Genomic DNA, 18011 nt, shown 5'->3' with positions numbered 1-18011 from the left:
AAAGAGTGTGGATGATATGTCTCAAACTGGGAATCTCATCACTGAAGAACTCAAAATTAGCAGAATCTCTTCAAATTTTGGCTCCAATTTGTGTCTGATTCATCAAACTAAAATAGAAATTACACTTTACTACTATAATGATGTGTGGAGTGATGTGCAGCTAAATTCATTTTGAAAAACCAGGTACTGTGATGATGAGCATGGCAGAAAAATTCCTCTATTGAATATAATATTCTACTTGGCTCCAGCATTTAGTGATGTGCAAATAAAGAATGAGGCCATACATGAAGTTGAGGGTAAAATGAAATACTAAACAAGCAACTGCTAGACAGAAAGAAGCAGAGGGTTTGGGGGGCGGGAAAGAAGTAAGTGTGTCATTCATTTCGTAATACAGACACGTAGGGGGAAGAATTAAGGTTGTACAGACAGAAAGCATAACTATCCCACCCCTGGTATCTTGATTGATATTACTGTCTAGGTCAGTCAAAGCCAACCTGTTTGGCAGGTGTGCTACAAATTAGCCTTGCACCTTCCCCAAGTGCCACACTGATCTCCTTCCCCTCCTTGACTGGCTGCTCTGCTTTCTGTTCCCTGCCTTGGTCTGCTGCTCTCCTTTCTGCTTCCCATCCTGATCTGCTGCATCCCACACAGGGTGCCCAAGTTGGCCATCCTGGGTCTAGATGAATCAGAAACAACTTCCATTTTTATTGCAGCATAAAAATGAAAACTAACATCTTTTTTCAGACAGGCTATTCCTTGGAGGAGGTAAGCACTATTTATCACACAGCAGCACTATCCTGGAAAGCAGCTGGCCTGTTTGCATAGAACAATGTCAGTCTCCGCCCATCTATCAGATAGATCAGTGGGCTGAGGCACGTCCCAGCACAGCTGAGTCTGCCACAAAGACTACTTCTGTTTAAACTATAGCAGTTACACTTCATTCACAAGCCAGTTTTGTTCAATTGGCGCAACTCATTTGTGTGAACATAATTTATATTGGTTTCTAAATATTTGGTTAAATTATAATGAGTCCTAATTGGTGCTGGTATCAAAATGCTTATACTGGTATAAATGTTTCTACCACAAGGGTTTTTTGACAGCTTAACCATGTCAACACAGTTAAGCAAGCAACTCACTCCTAGCATAGATTAGGCCTTAGTGCTATAAAATCTGCATGGCTGCTTGTATTGCCTCAACAATTTTTCTGCTTTCCAAGGATACAGAAGAGTAGCAATTCAATTTTGAGCCTGTTTGAGGAGAACAGTCCTTTAAAGTCATGCAACATCAACAATTTAAAGTTTATTTTAAAAACCCAAACAACAAAATTGCACACACTCATGACTCTTCTGGCTCTGCTCTCCCAAAATGAGATCAGCCACTACAGATCGATCTCAGCCAGCCCAGGACACTGAATTCATAGAATCATAGAAGTAGGATCGGAAGGGACCTTGTAGATCTTCAAGTCTGACCCCCTGCCTGGGCAGGAAAAAAACTGGGCTCAAATGACCCCAGCCAGGTAGGCATCAAGCCACTTCTTAAAGACCCCCAGAATAGGAGCCAGCACCACTTCCCTTGGAAGTTGGTTCCAGATCCTAGCCACCCTGACTGTGAAGTAGTTCCTTCGGAGGTCTAATCTAAACCTACTCTCCAACAACTTGTGGCCGTTATTCCTTGTTATCCCGGGGGGCGCTAGGGGAAACAAGGTCTCCCCCAAACCCTTCTGGTCCCCCCTAGTGAGTTTATAGATGGTCACCAGGTCCCCCCTCAGCCTTCTCTTGTGAAGGCTGAACAGGTTTGGGTCCCGTAGCCTCTCATTGTAGGGTCTGCCCTGCTGTCCCCGGATCATGTAGGAGGCCCTCCTCTGGACCCTCTCAATGCTGTCCACATCCCTCTTGAAGTGGGGCGCCCAGGACTGGACACAGTACTCCAGCTGTGGCCTGACCAGTGTCACGTAGAGGGGGAGGATCAGCTCCTTGGCCTTGCTTGAGATGCAGCTGTGGATGCACGATAAGGTCCGGTTAGCCCTGCCGACCGTGACCTCGCATTGTCGGCCCATGTTCATCTTGGAGTCCATGATGACTCCAAGATCCCTTTCTGCCTCCGTGCTCTCAAGAAGGGAGTTTCCCATCTTATAAGTGTGCTGCCGGTTACTACTGCCCAAGTGCAGCCCCCTGCACTTGTCAGTATTGAAACGCATCCTGTTTTTGTTAGCCCTCCCCTGCAACCTATCCAGGTCTTGATGCAGTCTTTCCCTCCCTACTAGCGTGCCCTCCTCACCCCAAATTTTAGTATCATTAGCAAATTTGAACAGGTTGCTTTTCACCCCGTTGTCCAAATCGCTGATAAAGAAATTGAACAGTGCAGGCCCAAGGACCGAGCCCTGGGGAACTCCGCTGCCCGCTTCCCCCCAGGTCAAATATGACCCATCCACCACCACCCTCCGAGTACGACCCTTCAGCCAATTCGCAATCCATCTGACCGTGTAGGCATCGATGCCACAGTCGCCTAGTTTTTTAATGAGGATGGGGTGGTTGACAGTGTCAAAGGCCTTGCTGAAGTCCAGAAAGACTACATCCATGGCGACACCTGCATCCAATGCTTTTGTGACCTGATCGTAAAAGGCAATCAGGTTGGTCTGACATGACCTGCCCCTAATGAAACCGTGCTGGTTACCCCTGAGCATCATCCCTGATGCCAGCCCATCACAGATGTGCTCCTTGATGATCTTCTCAAAGAGTTTCCCCAGGATTGAGGTAAGACTGACGGGCCTATAGTTGCCCGGGTCCTCCCTCCTCCTTTTCTTAAAGATGGGGACCACATTGGCTATCTTCCAATCATCTGGCACCTGGCCCAAGCACCATGAGCGCTCATAAAGCCATGCCAAGGGCCCTGAAATAACCCCTGCTACCTCCCTCAACACCCTGGGGTGGAGAGCATCTGGACCTGCTGATTTGAACATGTCCAGCCCCTCCAGAAGCTCTCTAACCCGGTCCTCCTTGCTACAGACAAAGGACCTTGACCTTGAAATTGACCGTTTTTACCAAAGCAAATGTAAAAAGTTGGATCTACGGTGCAACTCAAACCAAATAAAAGAACCAGAGGAAGTAATATATTTATGTGCAGTATGGCAAGACCTATTATGACATAGCGGGCAGGTCTACACAAAATGCTTACTGTGCATTAGCCTAATAACACTGTGCAGCAGTGTAGCAGTTATTAACTGTGCTAACAGCCTACTGTGTGGTGTTATTAAGCTAATGTGCAGTGTCACTAAAAACTGTGCACCAGTGCTGCTGCGCAGTAACTAATTACTGAGCATTTAGTTAGTACCTCTTATTTGAGGTACTAAACTAAATGCACAGTAACCGAGGTGCATTAATGAAGGTGCAGACACACCCAGTGTCTGAGAGAGAGCCTAGTGTTAAAGTAACAGGGGCTCCTTCCAGAAGCTGTGCCACAGAAGCAAACCTTTTGGTTTCACAGCAATATTCCAAAGTGCCCTATAATCCAGATTTTATTTTTAAAGTACTTTCAAGAAGAAAAAAAAAAAAAGAAAACACGCACAGTACTAAAGGGAAGATGAAAGACTCTAATAAGCAACAACACCAGTATATTATAATCAAGTCACAAGTTTCTCACTCATTTCCTAGACAAAGAGACAGTGATCAAAGGAAAACATGCAACCATCGCTTTTCAAGTTGCATGAGCAAACAAGTTCAGACCATAAGAAAGCCTGCCCATAATTCCAATGCCTATTTTAAGGAGTAATTTGAGGTTGGCATCACTAATATACTACAAGTATGCTATCCCAAGTCAAAACAGTAATTTGTGTATTACAAAACAATAACACAGATCTGAATTTTCTACAATTCATCCAAGCACCACAAAGTACACAAACTGAAAGTTCATCTTCCCTCCCAATACCTTAAACCCACCTATCTAAAACACAAGTGAAGTCTCCATGACAGACCTTTTTATGCCAGTGATTTTTAATTCTGTATCAACAGTAGCTGTGCAATTATGAGTTTCAATATCACACCTTTCCTAACCACTGAAGAAAAAACAAAGATGCCAGAACTGTATCACTGCTTGCTTTTCTTGCACTTCTTTGCATGAATATGTTTTCCACAACCACAAGTTTAAGCTTCTTAATCTGACCTTTAAGGCTCTTTAGAATTTTGTTCTTTACTTATCAGCTCTTGTATCTGAAAAGTTCCACCCTTCACTGCACTACGGCAGCCACAACTGTCACTTGTCTCCACGAGTGCTCATTCACTCTTTCACGCTGCCCTTTGTGCACGGAACATCTTCCCCATAAAGAACTGCCACCCCCTTCTCCTCCTCCAAATCCGCCCACGAGATGCCCTTCTACTGGAACAGCTACAGGAAGTTACCAGTTATAGCTAGTAAGGGACCAGCACGGGTTTTTTGTTGTTTTGTTTTTTTTAATTCAGAACCAGCAAGTTTGAACATAGATTTTTAATGTAAAAGGTCTTTTATTATTATTATTATTATTATTTCTCCTCTCCTCTAACACATCACTTCATTTCTCTAGGTTTGTCTGTAACAAGGACTTGCTTAAAGTCCAAAACTGTTTGCTGTATAGACTGGCCTTTACACTGTATCGTGTGTAGCCTAAAAAGAACACCAATCTTGCTCAGAGCCTACTAAGGGCTATCCTAAGCAAATAAAATATAATTCCTATATACTTTTATAACTTTACAAGCCAAGTTTCATGAACAGGTGATAGATGTATAAAGTAATATTTCAAATAGATGCCACTGCCTAACAGCATAGAAAGTCTTAGTAGCTACTACTTGCTGGCATTCCTCTTATCTTTCCCAGAGCACTTTAGGTCCTTTCCCTATCTTTCCCAAACAGTTCTTAACAGAAGAGTAATGTTACAAAACACCACACTTAAAATCCAAACCCCTGAAGCCTATTTCTATTAAAATAAAGACTTTAAGTTAAGCGTCATTTCCTTTCTGAAAAGATATGCCTGACTTTTTATACAAAGCTGCATCTAAGAACAAAAATATATAAAAAGTCTTCTTATATAAACCAAATACTTACAAGTACTGTATCTGCCTTTTTTTCCCCCTAAGTAAATGTCTTTTTGTGAGGACTGGATTTATTATTTTAAAATTTCTTCATAATGTTAGGTTAAACCTCAACGCTGTATTTACCTGTACTTGCATTCATCCCAATCCAACACACTGGAGAACGGCAAATACTACCCAATAAGTTGGATTCCATCTTCAAGTTCTTGGCTTTTCATCTCCATAAGAGACATTCATTCCTTGGAGGTACTGCACTAACTCAGTAATTGCAATTGTGATACTTGGTTGTACAGCCCAGTTTTATAAATTGAAATTAGATAAGCTTAGGTACCCTCTACATCAGGGGTGGGCAAGATGCAGCCCATCAGGCCATTCTATCCAGCCCGTGGGGCCCCTAAAAAATTTAGAAAAGTAATATTTATCTGCCCCCAGCCACCTGTCATGCAACCCTCAATGGCTTGCCAAAACTCAGTAAGCAGCCCTCTGCCCAAAATAATTGCCCACCCCTGCTCTACATGTTATAGGCACTGCACAATTAACTGGTTAACTGCACAGCTAAATTTAAGACCAGCTACACATGCAAAGTAGCTATCACACAATAAAAAGCTCCAACCAACTATAAAGTCAGACTCAAAAATGTTCACCAACTTTATAGCTGGTTGCTACTGAGCTTTAATTTGCATACGTACCAGGGTCTCCCTGCAGCTGGGAGCAAAATTGTCTGACAGGGCTCCCAGAGGCAGGGGTGCATCTTGCCCAGTGTGAAACCCCCGAGACCTGAAGATCGCAGCTGTCGTGATCACCAAGGCTCAGGGATGCATGAAACTTGCAGCCTACCTGGGGCTCTCAGCCCTGGCTGTGTGCAACGGCAATACGGCACAACTGGATCTAATCCGCAACCCCACAATCGCATCTCCTGCCATGCATGTGGGGCATGGCAGGAGGCACAACTGTGAGGATCATGCTTTACATCCAATTGCACCTTTACCTGCATGTACAGAGGGGGCCTAAAGCATGAAGAAGGTTCAAAATGACATTGTGACAACTGCAAATCAGCAAGCAGGCAACACTGGTCATGAGTTTTGCTAGAGGGTGGGAGTCTGATATACCAGTGTCCTCTTAAAGCATGTTCTTTCCCAACGGAAGGTAGGATACCCATTTCTGAGCATGGTGGCTCATTTAGAGGAAGGTGACCAGAATGATCCCATCAACTTCTGCTAACCCAGCCACAGACAGCTCACCAAAACTCCCTATGTGGCCCACAGCTCAAATAATTGCCCATCCTACAGACACTCCTAATTTCAGTATCAACTCTAGATTTTTAGGATAATACTTATATCTGCACTTATCTGTAGGCAAGTTGCATTGATGGGTAAGGGATGACATTATTCTTTGTGGTTCAGTATGAGATTAGTCTTAAGAAAATAGTGTTTATAATTCAAATACAAGCTTAATTGTTTAATGCTGTAATTTAGCTTTGAAATCAAAGTGTTCCTATTCTTAACTTTGTTTAGGACACGGTAAAGGCTGTTTGCTTGAGTAATTCAGGAGAACTGAACTTGTGTGCTGTGGGAGTACGTATGCCTGATATGAAAAGTTTGTGAGAGCACTTGCATATTAAGTAGTCAGCAAAAAGCCATTGAACATAGGTTGGGGTGGGAATTAGTGGCAGAATAGCTGGCAACTCCTGATTTTGGAAAACTATCCTATCTTGATGTTAGAATTCCTAGCGAGAGATAATCCACCGCAACCTTTCTAAGTGTTCGGTTTAGAAATTTTTCTTATTTTTACTCTATCTGATTTCCACTTCCAGACACCAGATCTTCTTATATTTCAACCTACTAAACTGAGGGGCCCTCTCTTGTCAAACTTGTTTCCCTGCATATGGATACATACTTACTCTTTGGCCTTCTCTTTGATCAACTAAAGCAAGAGTGTCACGCTCACCCAGGGCCAGATCCAGACCACAGGGACTCCTTCCAGGCCAGATCTGCAAGGCCAGCAGCAACTGCAGCGGAGCCACGTTTAGGTGGTCACATAGAGTCAGTTAGCTACCATCAAAAGCCACGTCTGACAGGGTTCAGGGACCCCAAATTTCACAGCAGGCCATGCCCTCCAACTTCTGGTAGCTGGAACAGTTCCACAGGCCACATCTGGCCTGCACGTTTGACATCTCTAAACTAAATAAACTGAGCTGAAGGTTTTCACCATAAATGTACTTTTCCAATCATTTGATCACTCTGATGATGGCTCTTCCGTGAAACCCTCTACGAATAAGGATATTTTAAAAAAGGATATTTAAAAATATCCTTTACAATGGTTGACATTGACATAGAAACCAAACAAACAGTCTCATTCTGGAACAGTGCTAAATGGAGACATACGTAAAACCGCGGCACAAAAATTCCCATGGTCATGTTGCACTGGGAGCTCATGTTCAACTACTAATCCACCATGACACCTTTATCCACCCAAGTCTCTCTCTAAAACCCTGCTTCCCAGGGTAGAGTCTCCTTTTCTGCATGTGTAACCAATACATTTTGCTCCTAGGTGAACATCTTTATATTTTACCATACCAGAAGTCAGCATATATGCTTTCAACCCAGTTACTAAAGGAATCCAATTGCCTCCCTTCTTTGTTACTGACCACCCAAATCTCTGGCTCTTTCACAAAACTTTCCCTGTAGCAAAAACCATTTTTTCCAGCTTATTACTGTGTCACATTAAATAACAAAGGGCCCAGGACAAATCTGTTTCTCTCTTAAATCCCCCCTACATACTCTGAACAAGAAAGTTTTGATTTTAAACCTACTCAATGACTTGCATACTTAAAATTGCATTGAAAACATTTCATCACCATGCTGATTTTTCTGTCACTCATGTCATCAAAATATTGCATGATAATAAGTCAAATGATTTATAAAAACTTATTTTCTGTCTGAGTCCCCAGGGCCTGGAATAGATTCCCCACCAGAAGTGGTGCAAGCACCTACTCTGGATCCTTTAAAAAAACCAAACAAACACTTGGATGCCTATCTTGCTGGGATCACTTGACTCCAGCTGACTTCCAGGGGCCGGACCCAATGATCTTGCGAGGTCCCTTCCAGCCCTAATATCTATGAAATCTATGAAATAAAAAGCATTGTTGATGTAATATATTCCATCATACTGTAATCTCATCAAGTTTGACAAGATCTAGACTTAATTCCCACCCCCTTAAATCCACATTGAACAAAATTAATTGCATTAAAACTGCTTTAAGGTCTTCATCCATTTCCATATCAGCCATTTCATTATTTTGCTTGGGATCAGTGTCATGCTGGCAAACTTTAGATATACTGGCCATCCTAAATGCCTTTTTTAAGAAGGTACACAACATTACCTTTATAGATAGGGTGGGGGTGATGAGAAATAATATCCAAGTGAGGACAGATGTGGGAACTAGAGCAGTGATTCTCTTTTAAAGAAGAAAAACGTGGGACACCATGGCTTTTCCCTTGCAGGCTGGCCAAGTTCCAGCCTGCAAGGGGCTGCTTGGGCCTCTGCTGCCCCACACACTGGGGGTGAGGGGCAGCAGGTCAGGAGTGAGGGGCACTGGGAGGGCCGGGGGGCTGTTTTCGACTTAAACTATTTGCTGGGCCAGGACTGGCCACGGATGTTTACAAATGGGTCCTGGTACAAAAAAGCTTGAGAAGCACTAGACTAGAGAACAGGGCTGATAACAAGTATCAGCCTGTCAGGGGGGAGCAGGTGTTCAGACTGTAAGGAGAGTTGGCAACCAGGTCGAAAAGCAATAAGTGTTTCAGAGGAAAGTAGAGAAGTCTGGCAGGCCTTTCTCTGTCTTAACCTACATGCCACTTGACATGGGTATAGGATGCTAGTCTGACCATCCTCAAGTGGAGGAGGCAATGGAACACTAGTGCTCTGCCTACTTTCTCCTTCTGCAAACACAACTCCCATCTCAACAGCCCCACTTGAACTCTCCATTGATGTCTAGCTGACTGGTTCATATACCTACTCAGGAATAAGCATGTATGTGATCTCTCTCTCCTGGTTTGAGGAGTGTATGAGGGCCAAAGAGCAGCTCCACAATGCAGGAAGAAAAGAAAGGGGGAACTTTTTCCTGTTATTGTCAAAGGTTGATCGGCTAAAGAGCTACTGTGTTAAAATAGAGACAAGTAAATTCAAACAACGTACAAAATAAGACTAATGTTAGTTTTAAATGACATTCTCGGCACAACCTTACTTTTAAACTACAGAATTACATAAGTTAAAGTAACACCATTGTGATTAGAGCTCCAAGTCTCACCAAAACAGTGGGATGGAAACTCCCAGTGGGTGTCTGTGTATCTTTTGAAAATGTGCATGAAGGTAGTACAAACTAAGGATATGGCTGTATTTACCACTAGGTAGAAGTGGCAGGGCTTTAGGGCACTTCTTGTGCTCAGCAGTAGCCACTCCTGTGCTAAAAAGAAGCTAAACCATGGTAGCTTTAACTGAGGTCTTAATGATTAAAAACAAGAAATAGCTCAACAAATACCGAATAAATATTAGTTTGGCTGGTAATAAGACATCCTGGTTTCTACTTCCCCTTGAAGACTTTATTTTTTTTGCCCATGAAAGTGATAACAGAGGAACTTTGAACCTTTTATTCTCACTTCATGAAATGTTGGTTTTAGGCCAGAGGAAAGAAAATATTTTCCTTTCCTCCCTCCTAACGAAGTCTGATTCTTGCTGCTGCCTTTGACCTTTCTAAGTTTCTGTCCCCAACATGGAGACTAAACACTCATCAACTGCTGAAGTGAGTGCAACATGAAGAGAAAAAGCACAATACTGTGTAGTGAGGCCCTATTTTAGATATAGTAGGCCTAACGTTTCTCCACTTTTTGAATCTGACAAATTCACGCACTGCTGTTTTGAGTGTTATCTCCTTCCAAGCTTCCCCATTATGCCAGGCGACCACAAAAACAGCATGCAGCCCCAGGGAGAGAAGAATATGGCTCCTATGGACGTCTTGATGCCAGAAGAACCTTTATCACTGCAGAAGGGGAAAGACATTGCCAGGGAATGGCCAAGACCCCGGTTCACCGGCTTTTCATGGGCCTTCTGCGTGTGAAAAGGGCCAATGGACATTTCGAATTCTAACCGTTTCTTATCCGAAGTGTCATTATGACCCTTGACACCTCAATTACTGAAGCATTTTCCCCTCACATTTGTGTTAAGTAGGAAATCCAGCCCCATTTTACAGATGAACTGAGACATGAGTTGGATGAAGTGGCCTGGCCACGGTCACGGAGAAAAGACACAAGAGAGGGTCCACAAAGTGCATAATTTTGGGGCCCTTCTCACACACCATCACCCCACTGGGTGAAACAGTCAGTGCTGTGCTGGTGTTGATTACATTCAAATAAAAATAAGATAATCATCATTTACAAAGATAAGCCTTAAAAGAATTTTTTTTTTTTAATCCACACATGCCTCCATGGCTCAAAAAAAGAGCCCTGTCCAGTAACTAGGTAAATTTATTTAAGATACAATCATGCTATGGACCCTTAGCTCTGAATTTCATAGGTTCCAGTCGACTTTTAAGATTAAATACAGCACGTTAAAATAACCCATTTAGATAGTAAAAGCAGTTACAGGAGTGTCTATATTTTGCAGAAGACTCAACAGCATGTAATGTGGTTTACAGAGATAAGGTTGTGGTTTTCTGTGTCACTACACAGAGGTGATAAAACAGAACAGTTTATAGTGGAATATCTGAGGTAGGATAAAAACGTAGGCTTTCTGGCAAGATGATTTTTTGATTACATTTTTCCTTTTGGTCTCTTATTTTCTTCTCCCCCACGCCCACAAATGGTATCTAATCTGACACTTCTACGCAGAATTCCCATATCATTATCATAATCATTATTATTATTATTTTGTCAAACGAGACTTAGCTGAGATACCTCCACTGACCTCAGCTGTGACACAGCAAGTAGCATCATGTTGCTAGGTTTCAAGCCACATGAGGCTTGGCTAATCTAGTTTCTAACGGCTGCCCCGAGTCCCCTGAACTCCAAAACTGCATATCTAAGATGCAGAGATACATGTTCTCTCTCAACCAAGGTGCAGATCTTCTTGCCAGCTGGTCCAGGTGGTGCCTTCTTACTTCAGTCTCTATCTTGCTGCCATCCACTGTCCAATTTTGTAAGAAACTGGAACTTTTGTTCCACAGCACAAGCTGGGGTCGCTGTGATGGGTTTAACTGTAGGGCTGGGTTTCATCAGCCTACTGAATAAACAGCAGCCTATGCATTCAAATCCATTCATGCCCTTACCACGTAAGGAACCTAAAAAAAGTCTATATGAAGCTATAGACTGTGTTCATTTAGTTATTCCTGCCATGGTTATTTTTATATGAAAGGCGGCTCGAAGGTTCCAATCAGAACTCTCTCTCATTTATACTAGGACGTGTACTAACTGAATTGGACAGTACCTGCCATCAGGGCCGTCCCGGGGGGGCAAATCGGGGCAACTGCCCCAGGCCCCGTGCTTTCGGGGCGTCCTGAAGCCAGATGGAGCAGTCGCAGCAACTCTGCGCTGCCACTGGCTTCACGTCCAGCTGCTTGGCACCCCCTGCCGCTGAATCCACTGCCAACTGCTGAACTTCCTCTCCTGGTGCTTTGGAATTTCACATTGCAACAACGTTTGAGAGCAAACCATTAAGTAAGCTCTTTGTCCTTACTGAGAGCAGTGAAGCCACCAAGCATTATTTGTCTGCACTCAAGCATTACCACAACTCCTCTTTGCTGCTTTGGGACAAGCAGTCACATGGCAGAAGCGCCGCTTCTGCACCGCATTCGAGGACTCAAGCTCCAGACGGACACCATCCATACAAGTTTATCTTGTGAACAAGATCTTAAAGACCAAAGCAGATAAGGCACAACCCACAATTCCTAACCAATTTCCTTTCCACGCTGAAGCTCAACTCTGCTATCTTTAATTCAACCGCAGGATCCAAGGCAATAGAGCATTACCCAGACAAAAATATGAAAATTTAGCTGGCAGTTTGTCTTCAGGGATATAGTTAAACTGCCACAGTTATGACTCTCTTTACTTTGCACAGTATGGAAGTGTAATCCAAGTGTAGTGCACCAAAATTCTTGAATGGCTACGGGCACACACAAAAACCCCCAAAACAGCTCAAGACTGAACAGCTCTCTCTTTCTGGTATTGGTATTTTTCTGAAATTTTGTTCTAAAATGTGTCCCCGTTAATCACTAAAAGGATCAACTGCCGTGTTAGCTGCCATATCCCTAGCACACGGCAGCACTGACCAAGGTTTTGCCATTGCAAAGTATCTACCAAACACAAAGGGCTTAAAAATGTTTCCAAAATGGGCTGCAAGGTCTATCTTTATCTCATAAGGCACAAAATAAAACCCAACCAAAAAAATCATTCTAGAATGACCAACATAAATTCTGTCCCTGTCACAATCTGCAAACAATCATACCATCAGTATCAAATAATCACCTCTACTGAGGAATCAAATTAAACCAACCCAACAAAACTACCAGTGTCACGAGAACTTCCCACTCTCTCATGGAAGGGGCAGACTAGCAAACCAGACAAGGGCCAAGAATGACAAACAGGACCACCACACGTCACAGGGTCTTTTACCCCTGGGGTTTTTTTTACCTATCCGAGTCATTAAAAAAAAAAAAAAAATGGAGCTCCAGCTTCCTTGCAACAATGGAAATCAGTCTTAAAACCTCCCAACAAGAATATTAAACCAATTCCTACCAAAATATGCTGCTCTTTTCTCCCTTTCAAAATGTCAGTTGGAGAGAGAAAATTAATCTACCAGTTTCCCTTTAGAGCACTCCTCTACACTTTTTACTCGTATTCGGTAATCCAACACTTGAGCTCTTCCTAAGAACTTTAGGATGCACCTGTCCCACAAAGCTTTTAAATTATATGACCTCACTCCAATCTTCTGTACTGTACTAATTTATACTTGTAAACCAACTTGTTTAGGGCAGGAACAGGAACATGTGGTCCTGTTTAAACAAGTTTCTTTTTACTGTTCTCATGATTACCTTCTTTTAGCCGCTGTTACACCTTTGTTTCCCCTCTCTCCATTCTCATACAATACCTAGTGTCCCATCATATAACCAGAACTGAATCTGAAATACCCGAGAGGAGGAAAGGTCTCCTGATGAAAAACCCTAAAACATTTTTAAAGTACTTCTTGTAAATCATGGTTTCTCCCTCAAAAACCTACAGACAGCAAGAAAAGACAATAAACAACACAGGGAAGGTCAGTCAAAGACCTGTAAAACCACAGTTAGTAAGGTAGAAACACACCCTGATGGTTCAGGCACCACTTCAGTTTGTCTAAACAGAATTGTGGATTAGAAAAGTACTGAGAAATAGGCACAAAAGATTCTAATAATCCCACGAGCACTTATCTTGAAAAGCCAATTTATAACCGTTTGCCTATCTGTGGGACGTGAGGACAAATTTCTAGTGTGAAAATTTTCACTAGATGGATACCTACCTGGCTGGACTCATTTGAGTCCCGTTTTTATTTAGGGTTCTTTTGTTGTTCTCCCGCCCTGGCGGGGGGTCGGGCTAGAAGATCTATTAGGTCCCTTCCGACCCTAAAACTATGAAACTATGAAAACTATGAAACTAGACAAGATACACACGTTAATGGCATGGCTCCACTACACCAGCCAGCCAAAGCTGCACTGTAAACCAGCATATGTATAAGTGTAAAAAAAGTAAACTTGAACCAATGTGGTTAATCAGTCTTAAATGTGGCAGTTCCTGGCAACAGTAGGAACTGCTAACAATATTGGTTTTGTTTGAGTTTTTTTTCAATTAATAAAAAGGGGAAGGGGGGAGAAGGTTTTGGTAAATGTATAACTGGTGAGAAAAAAGATGCAATTGGTGACTATAGAAAGCAGGTATTTGCATCAATCCCCCCATACCCCTTATCCATCTTTTGGCAAATGTCTTCCTTTAAGCCTTTTTATAACATTTATTTCATTTTCACTCTTCCTTCTCATCTTATTCTATTCACCAGAGTTTGAAGGCAGAGGAAAATATCCACAGGTTTGTGTATTTACTGAAGAGACACCCACCTGTTAATTATTGCACCACAAGGTTTGCATTTGCCATCAGTTTAGCCACATGGCTTCCTTTTGTACCAGCAACATAAGTGTTACTGGCTGCATACAGACATGGAAACCCCCCCCCACAATAGCGCTTTACTTTCAGCTCAGTGCTGCCCAGTGTTGAGCGCAGTGCATGCCCAGTTGGACCCAATTCGCCCAACATCTGTATAGATCACATGCTTCAGCAGGGCTTTTGGGCACTTTTTTCAATCAGCTGATTGAATCAGCTATTAGGTAAAAGTACCCAAAAGCCCTGCTGAAGCATCTGACCTATACAGATACTGTGGAGCTAGGTCAAACTACACAATGCCTCTTCTGGTACAAGTGCCACCCTGCCACGCCACGCCCCCTCCCAACCTCCTCCCATTCTGTCAGCAGCAATATTGAGGCCAGAAGCTAATAAAAGTTGCTCTGTACAGTACTATACTTCTGGCCTAATTTCTTCTAGCTTATCACTAAATAAAGCTTGATAGCACGTAATGAGTTTTGGTTACCACCTTCAAGAGAATTATATTTCTACTTTCATTATACCATAGGGCTTGTTCACGTAAAATGCTATTCTAGTGTAAGCATTACAGGCCTATTGGGGTGAAACTCTTCCTACATATGGGCACAATTAAACCAAAGTACTATAACCATTTTAACTTTGGGTTTAGAAAAGACAGAAGTTTCAGGACATACTTCTTAAAGAGTTTGTTGTTTTGCTAATTTTTAATGTTTGATATTGAATTTTTCACATTGATCAGGTATTATTTGTTTCTCACACCATCCAATACAAAGGAGAATACACCTGAACAAAATTATACTTAACATATAGGTTCAAATTCACACACAGATGAAAATGCAAGTAATAATTCATATTGAAGTTAGCAGGAGTGACACAGGTGAGGCAAAATGCATCACAAACAAAACTGAGCTGCTGTGTTAAACGGTTAAACCTTCTAGAATTCACAAAAAAATCATTACTTTAAACATGCCAGTTGCCACTATGCTATTTGTACATTACATTTTATGAACAAAATAGCAAAGACTTGCTGAATTACAAGACTCTATATATCAACATTTGATATCCGAGTATATCTCACTTCCCGTTAGTTATGTTTACAAAACTAGTCATTACACAACAAAAAATACCATTTAAAGTAAAGTAAATGTCTTAAAATTAAAGCAAACAATTTCAATGAAAGATTTAAGGGTAAAAGTTTCAGAAACACCTCAATAACACTCCCAAAAGTAATCCAAAAATTTTAAGGTAGTCAGTGACTCTCCCAAGTCATCCATGAAAATTAAGTTCCAGTTTCAAGAGTACCACAGACCTATTTCTCCTAAAGGACTAAGGCACTTCTGAAAATATTATTTTAACTTTACTTCTAATAATATTAGAATACCTCAGCATAAAAATAAAAACAGAGTCTAGTTCGGGGTCTGAAAATTTCTCGGATATGCCAATAGAGGTTCACACTGTTCAACTGCAGTACAGTTTAGTGTTTGTTTAATATTCTGAGTTGATTTTACCTATTCATCCTAAAAGCAAACTTGGCTTTCAGAAAGCAGCACATGATTTGCACAATTGCATGCAGGGAAGCACCACAGGACTCAAAAGCATCTTATTTTTGTGCTTCCTGAAACAATTATATTCAAGGGCCTGAGTTCCCCACAAGAGAATGTGAATGAGAGTCTTATGGTAAAGCTCTTTGGTTTCTATTACACTCCAGCACAGGAAACAGAACTAACTCAAAGCAGATTATTAAGTTTTCAAACCTAGTTTCTTAAAAAAAATCAAAAAAAAAAAATCATATTTATTATGCCCAACTTGTTTTTACTCAACTCCCATGTATTGCATCTTTTCACAACAGTAATACCCAACTTCACATGTTTATATACGCACATGGATGACAACTTTTGCCCAGTGTTTCTACAATGAACAAATTAACTCATCAAGTTTAATTTTCACACCCACTAAAACAGGGACAGTTACAATCTTTCAAAGCTGTTTTCAATGTTCTTAACCTTCCAATGTCACTATGACAAGACCTAGACATGGTGTAGGCTTTTTTCACAAAGTGAAAGCTTCTATTTCTGGGCCAAAGGTGGCTTCCGAGACAAATTCTGTAATGTTAAGACGACAAAAAAAAAAAAGTAAAATAAAAATACAGGGTCCTCACAATAGTCTAAGAATTAACAAAGGTAAAAAGTGTTTCTGCAAAGGTGCAGCACTGCTAAGACATACAGTTCACAAAGTCTTGTGTATTAATCTAAATCAGGGATGAGCAAAGTGTGGCCGGCCAAATGACTGGATCCAACTTACGGGCAGGCACCCACGAGGTGAATGGATCCAGCCTGCAGGCAGACGGCATCTCTGGCTGATGCATGGTGCTGGGCAGCCAGGGCTGCTTCTGTCATGCCAGGTGCACTCTCGCTCCCTGGGCTGGGGCTGCCACCAGCGCAGAAGCATGGACCTGCCTGCATGTCCCCTCCCCCCGCCCTGCAGTCCAGACCTGGCAGCTGCCAGCTGCACCCACAACTGCCCAAAGCCAGCCAGCAGGTTCCAGGTAAGGGGGAAGGGAGGAACATGGCGTGCTATAGCTGCAGGTGGGTTTAGGTTTCTGTGCGGGTTGTAGCCTGCAGCTGTAGCATCTCCCACCCACCTACAGCAGTGACCCAGAAGCTGCTGGCCACATTTGGGCAGCTGTGGGCATGGCTTGCAGCTGCCAGGTCTGGACCCATGTGCACTAAAGCTCTGGGCAGGTGGACTCCAACTGCGGGGGGAAGCCTGTTAAAAGCTCTGGGCCATTTCAGGCTTCCGCACTGGTCGTAGCCCTGTGAAGGAGGAATGAGAGCCAGCACAGGGGAGGGAGAAGGAGGAGGAAGAGACATGTGCACCATCAACCAGTCACCAAAACTCATTAAATTGAACTGTCAGTCCAAACAAATGCTCACCCCAATCTCAAGGCACATTCTTACCTAGTACACAGTTTAAGTCACAGATAGTACATTTATCTCTGCAGATAAAAAGCTACTATAGCAAATTTACCCCAGCCAATGGAATGAGGGCATGTTGGCGACAGTGCTAGGCTAGGAAAATGATAGGGAGTGTGGTCAATTCTGCACTGTCAAATGAAGTACTCTAGCAACTCCCTTATTCAGAAGCCCTCCCCACCCCCCCCACACGTTGTGGACTTCTTATGAAAGTCCCACCCCACTTTTCAAAGCTGTCACTGGCTCAAATAAGCATTATACTTGTTGCACTGACAACCAAAACTTGAAAAGGCTACAGGAACTTCAAGAAGACTGAACAAAGTTAGTCAACTTGGCATTGCCATGAGAGAAAAATATGATGTCCACAGTCTGAGCTAAAGCCTACCTTTCCAACATGTCCTCCTCTCATCATGATAAGTTCTGAACCAGTTCTAGACAAAGAGAGGTAGGCAGCGCTGCAGACAGCTCAATGAAGACAGCCAATGTAAAGACAGCAGTAGTGAAGGCTAACAAGTTGTTGGACTGCGTCAGAAAGACAGCACGGATTATAATACTATTCCTATTGGCTTTACTTTAACCATCCATTTTTGACTGCAGTTTTCAAAAATATCTAGCAAAAAAAAAAAAAAAAAAAAACACGTAGAAATAACCTGTCAGCTCATCTTTCTCCCATTCATTCCCCAAATATTTGGGAAAAGCAGGTATTTGGTGTTGGCGGGCTGTTTTAAAACTTGATTCATATTCAGGTTGGTTATTCTTTCTGGAAGCAATGTAAAAGCCTGGCCACTGGATACAACTTGGCTTGT

At 42.4% G+C, this 18011-nt stretch overlaps 1 protein-coding gene across 1 annotated transcript in view; it reads right to left on the bottom strand.

The window, feature by feature from the left end:
- AGO2 (argonaute 2, RISC catalytic component) overlaps positions 1-17658 on the bottom strand; it is a 77477-nt gene extending 59819 nt beyond the window's left edge. Inside the window, 1 exon segment of the mRNA XM_014524270.2 lies at positions 17591-17658. The gene's annotated coding sequence lies outside the window, so the exon portion shown is untranslated.
- Positions 17659-18011: the final 353 nt, after the last annotated feature.

This window comes from Alligator sinensis, unplaced genomic scaffold (assembly GCF_000455745.1).
Source record: "Alligator sinensis unplaced genomic scaffold, ASM45574v1 scaffold721_1, whole genome shotgun sequence".
NCBI lineage: Eukaryota > Metazoa > Chordata > Crocodylia > Alligatoridae > Alligator > Alligator sinensis.
The sequence above is the reverse complement of the archived record's forward strand: the minus strand, read 5'-3'. Positions and strand labels throughout refer to the sequence as shown.